This window comes from Pinus tabuliformis, chromosome 6 (assembly GCF_031772625.1).
Source record: "Pinus tabuliformis cultivar Carrire ecotype Pingquan chromosome 6, CPIR1, whole genome shotgun sequence".
NCBI classification, from domain to species: Eukaryota; Viridiplantae; Streptophyta; class Pinopsida; order Pinales; family Pinaceae; genus Pinus; species Pinus tabuliformis.
Window position 1 is genome coordinate 1,045,675,142 of NC_142292.1, and position 6,162 is coordinate 1,045,681,303.

A 6,162-nucleotide genomic window follows, 5' to 3' on the forward strand; every position below is an offset into this window, starting at 1 on the left:
CTGACATGTTAGCGACCTTGAAGATCTGAACAATTGTAGCGAATTAAATTAATATGCGAAACAATATTTTTACTAAAAAAATCAATAAGAATGTCATTTACCAAAGCAAACTCCTAAGCCTGGATAATCATGTATGGTGTAAGCACATATGCCATATAATGTAAAAAATCCTCTCTGTTACGATGGGTTTTGATACATCGTACACATGTATCTCTTCCCATAATTCCTTCTATTCATCTACCAATCGTTATAAGTAGACATCCATATTTTTCACTTGTCTTCTACGAGGGACTATGAGAGCCAACATATGATGTTCATTTTTCATAGACAACCATGGGGAGATATTGTTATTGATCATTACTGTAGAACAAACATAATAGTTGGTGTTTTGGAAGGAATATGGATTTATGCAATCCATGGCTATGCCGAGTCGTAGATTTTGTACTTCATCCTTGAAATTTTTAGGACATGTATCCTCTATATGTTTCATGGCTATTGAATCTGTTGGAATTCGCATAACTCCCGACTTACTTATGTGTGAGGCATGCCATCCTTGGAACATAGCTAATTCTTTGCAACGAAAGAGTCTTTGAATTCTTGGGATTATAGGCATGTTCCTCAATATTTTATGAGGAGGACCATGTGATTTATCTGTTTTTTTGAATTACGATACCTGTCATGCCCACATTTTAGACATATCTCTTTGTCTACATATTATTCTCTATATCAAATACAATCATTCGGAAATGCATGATATAATATATACTCAATGCCCAACATTTTCAACCACTGCTTTTCCTCTTCGCAGCTACCCAACAAGACATTATCACTTGGAAGAAACTTATCTTTGAATATCGCGCAGTTGGTGGGGAATGAAATTATACAATGTCAATATTTAACACTCATAAAATAAACCATTTTTTAATTTGATTGTGTGACAAAATATAAAGAGCTTGATCGATCATGCAAGTCAATTACCTCAATATTTCCGAGAAACTTGCATTCGAAATGCAAAATTTTTCTTTCACGTTGTACAACAACATCGCGGTCTCCAGCTGAGTAGACTTTGACTTTCCACCAGGTCCAAAAAGAGGGATGGTGGAAACAAATTTCAAGCTTTCAAATAAGCTATCAATGATATGTGCATCATCCCCTAGCTCATCGTTATGGAATGCATCTAACAACATTGCCTCCATGGAAACTATATCCTGTAAGTAATCATCCATACTAACCTCCATTTGATTTCCTCCATTGCCAAATTGTGATGAAGAACTATTATTGTTGTAGCCATTCCTAATTGACGAATCTAGACGTAGTTGGAATTGAATAGTTGGTTGATTCAACCATTTTTTTTCTCTCTCTGATTCTTTCTCTTAATGAAACCTTCTCTCGAGTTGACATTATAGTGGGGTGCTCCAGAATATGGTAGGTGGGTTGCTTATCATCACTAGTCTTAATTTCAAAAAATATTAAACGTCATTGGTACAATATCAATGATATTAGTAAGCACGTCGTCAATTCAATTGGTTTGTTGAAATTACATTATACCAAACAATTATTACCATCGTTTATCTAGGATTGCAGTTGGAAGATGCCATGTTCCAATTGGCAAGGTGAAGAGGCTGACCATTTTCATCTTACAACTGCTTGCGATATGCTGCTTTTGATAAGAGCCCCTAACGTTCTTGAAAATATGGAGTAATATTTTTTGCATCTAAATTTGATTTTGAATAAGGTTTCTGCAAATTTGGATACCTTTTTATTCAAATTTACATGGATTAAAAAAACAAATTCAATTAGATAATCGAAATATAAATAAAATCTGAACTCACTGGAGATGGAAAGGGAGAACTCCGTGAAGGACTTTGATCAACAATATGGAATGAGTTGGAATTTGAAGAATTGGCCATTTGCAAATATTATTGATATTTTGTCCCTCCATTTGAGAAAAATCAGAAATAAAAATTTGTATGCATATCGAAAATTATTTTTGACAACCATGTTGTACCTCTAAGATAGTAGCAGGTCAGGCTACCAATGCCAGAGCATCTAAAATAATTGTTTTGGGGGTTTTTGGTTTAAGTTTTTGGAAGACCAATGAATGAAGACAGATGTAGAATTAAAGTAATTAATCCTTTGGGGTATATTAATATCTCAACAGAGGGCTGCTATAAGACTTTACACAGTGATATAGATCAAAATAGTGGTGAGTAGAAGACAACAAAAAATATGATTATCACAGTTTCCAGACTGTAAAACAGAACAATCATAGGTTGGAAAACCTTTTAAACTACATTCTAAAGGTTCAAGGCAGTATACTTAATGCTTACACAAGATGCTGATGATTTATTGATTAGAGGGGATTAGCTACACAAACAGTTGCATTAATCCAATCTCTTAATAGATGATCACTTTAGGAGCTTATAGTAATCAATAGAAACTCTAATTGTTCCTACCTAGATATCTTTGCAAGTCATAAACATATGAAGAAAACACATAATGATTGAAAACTGGAAAAACTTATAGGATAACACAAAATTGTGTAAAACTAGATTCAGAATCCTCTGCTTTGTATTAAGGTTCCAGAAAGATCGATTACATCAAGTGTCTGCAAAAGCTTCCTTCAAAGGTGGCTTCCAGGTTCAAAGTAGTATAAACAGTCAAAGACTTTTACAAGCAGTGAGCTATGAATCTTGAACTCCGAACCATTTACAACTCTAGAAAAGAGTTATTTATACAATAATAAAACTAAGAAATATCCTAAAACTGTTTAAGATTTATTCTAGGAAAGGAGAAGATCTTCATGCAAGAAGATAGGGGCAGCTATTGAAATGCTTCTTGCTATCCCCCTTTATTCAGGCTGTGCTGGCTTTATTTGTTTGATATTTTTCCCCTTTAGCTGATTTGTTGTTTGTATCCTCTACGCTGGCTGTTTGCTTCATTTAACCTTTTTATTTGACTTCTTTAAACTCTGTAACTCTGGCTGAGTAGATTTTGACTGCGCATTCCAGTTTTTACTGTGTTTTTCATAGTAAATCGCTCATTTTGTCTTCAAACTGTTATACAGGCTTGTTTCTTTGTAAGCCTGAAACAACAATCTTCCCTACAAAAAACAGAACTTGTTAAGAAAAACAGAGGTGACAGAGGAGGTCTTCAATGGCTCTGCTAAGCTTGAGAGGCTATTGGAAGGAGTCCAGGGTATATCGGAGGCTAAATGATGGCTTAAATGGCCGCAGAGGCATTATTGGGGCTACGCTGTGTTAAAACAGGCAAACAGAGAAAATGGTGCTTTTTGTTTAAATGGAGAAAAATAATCTTGCTTTTGAACTATCGGGCGAAAAATGAACAGTGGTGGAAAGAGTACGGAGGGATTAATAAAGGCGGGAATGGCTTAATCGTGGTCAAAATGTGATTAGCGGCTTAAATGAAGGCTTTGGGTAATTTCTTCGTTTAAATAAAAAAAATGATTTAACACAGAAAATCATCGCAAAACACATAATGGCGGATTTGAAAATGTATTAAATCTGGCGGATAATGATATCGGGTCTGAGGTTAATCGCATATCGCTATCAGAGTGGGCGGGGGGTAGGCCCATTGCAAAGGGATGCGATGGGGGCCAGATGCGAAATGGCGATAGACTGAAAAATATATGTGGTCGGGTCCGTATCCCATCGCAATCGGAGATTGCAATGGGCAACGAGTTATGCTATAGCGGGACTTTGCGACGAGAGGTGAGCGCGATATGGGAATAGACTGAAATATATATGTGGTCGGGTCCGGGCTTTGATCGCGATCGGAGATTGGATATTGCAAAGGCGGAGGATGTATGCGGGGAGGGTTATTTATATGAAGGACTTTCAACTCGTCGATATTGCGATGCGATATTTAAATGAAATATAGTTTTAAAATAAAACTATAGTATATGGATATTTAAAGGCTCGGGGTTCCGCCGATGCGCTAATTGTGTATAATATATAGTTTTTAAACAAAACTAAGGGTTTTTTGGATATTTTATTAAGGAGATATATTATACAGGAAAGGGAAAATATTAAGGGTTGAATACATTAGTTAGTGCTAAAATGGGATATAGCGGAAAAGAGGAATAACACTAAGTATTATGTTGTTTTTATGGATTTTCACTTTCATATATGCGTAATATTAAGGGTAAAACATCTTTTGTGGGTTTTTCATGTAAAAAGGGATTTTATATGGTAAAATGAAATTTATATGGTAAAAAGGTATTTTTCATGGTGTTTTTACTTTTCTTAGGTAAAAAATGTTTGTTTCATAGGAAAAGGAGTTTTTAGGGGAAAATGAATGAATATGAATGTATGAAGGTAGGGAGGGGAAATTAGTGAATATAGGGATGAATGGGAAGTTAATTAATCGATCTTGTAGACTTTCATTTGCCTTGTGTAATTGCATTATTAGCATAGAAACATGATAATTGTACATTTTGTACAATGAATAATCAAACTTCTGCAACTTTTCTCTACTTACCCTTTGTTTATCCTATCATTTTTTCTTCACTTAATTGGTGCATTTAAGCTAGCAAACCCTTTTCCTTTCTTCTTATTTTACAAAAGCAAACTATCTATATCTACCCTTATAACTTCCAAGGGCTCAGATTAAACTGATGAGCACCTTATTACTCTCTACCTAACTACTGATCTGTCAAGATTAAATAGTTTGGCCAGATCTTTATTCTATAAATATAACATCAAATTTAAATCATGAAACAGTCAAGATTAAATAGTGTGACTGTCATGGGTTGTGGCATTTAAAAGCAAGCTGCGCACAACCATTATTTTGCAAAAACAGAGTAGCGGCATTTGGACTTGCTCACTTTCATAGTTTATTTGTTTTCTTTCTACCTAACATTTTCTTTTTGCCTTGATTTTTTAGAGCATCTAACCTAACATTTTCTTTGATATCGACATGATTATCAAAATATTTTTTAAACTAACATTTTATTCACTATTGTTATGTCCATATCCTAACTTAACATTTTTTGAAATATTCTATTTAATCAAAACCAAAAAATGCTATAACAAAGCATATAACCACAATTTGAATTTCAGTATAGTTTTCAAACTATTTTTCAAGAATAAGATGATTTTAAGCAGAAAATGTATACTATAAACTATTATAATTCATGTGGATTCATTTTAAAGGATAATTTGAGATTAATATGCCATTTTATGTGAAATTAAAATTTCAGATAACTTTTAAAACAAGCCAGTGCACTTATCAGAACAAAACGTATTGATGCATTTAAAACATTAACAACACCAAGGCATTTAAATAATACCCACATCAGTTTTCAACATTCCGAAAAAAATATGTTATTATATCGATGCTCTTTTACAAAAACACACCCATGCGTTTATAAAAAACAACACATCTACGCACCTATTTCCTGATTAAAAAAAATAAAAAACGAATTCAACCAACTTGGTGCTCTTATAACAATTAGAGAACCGATGCTTTTAAATAGAAATCACACTGTTGCGTTAAAAAATTAATTGCACTGTTTTGGGATTTCGAAAAAAAATTAAAAATTGTATCATGTGAGTGTGTTGAAATTATTTTCCGCCCTGACAATGTTGGTGTGCTTTTTGTATAAACAAATTGGTGCACTTGACTATCGTACACACCAATGTGGAGAAATTGAAAAAAAAACGTGAATTTATTTCTTTTTTTTTTTTTTAATTAAAAAATGAGCGACAATTGATTTTTCGAAATCTAATTTCATAAAACCTTTTAAATAGTAAAAAGTTATTCACCATTTCATTAATTTACCCAAAATTTCAAGTGAGTGATCTGAATGAGAGACATACTAGGAGCACTGTGCAACAACATGATACTTTGGAGTAGCAGAACTATTCTAAATATCAGACGCTGAAAGGTATGGTGATTCAGTAAGAAACACGCATATTAAAACTTTTAAATTTTATTGTCTATTTTACTAATAATAAAGCTTACAATTTATTTTAGGGTTTAATTAAAAGAGAGATCATTTTCAAGAGAGACACACTGAGAGCACTATGGAGCTGCAAAATATTTTGGATCCGCCGAAAGATCAGAAGTTGAAATGTATGGTGATTCACACAAAACCCTAGATAGCAAAAATCTTAATTTTTTTTAAAGTCAATATTCTAT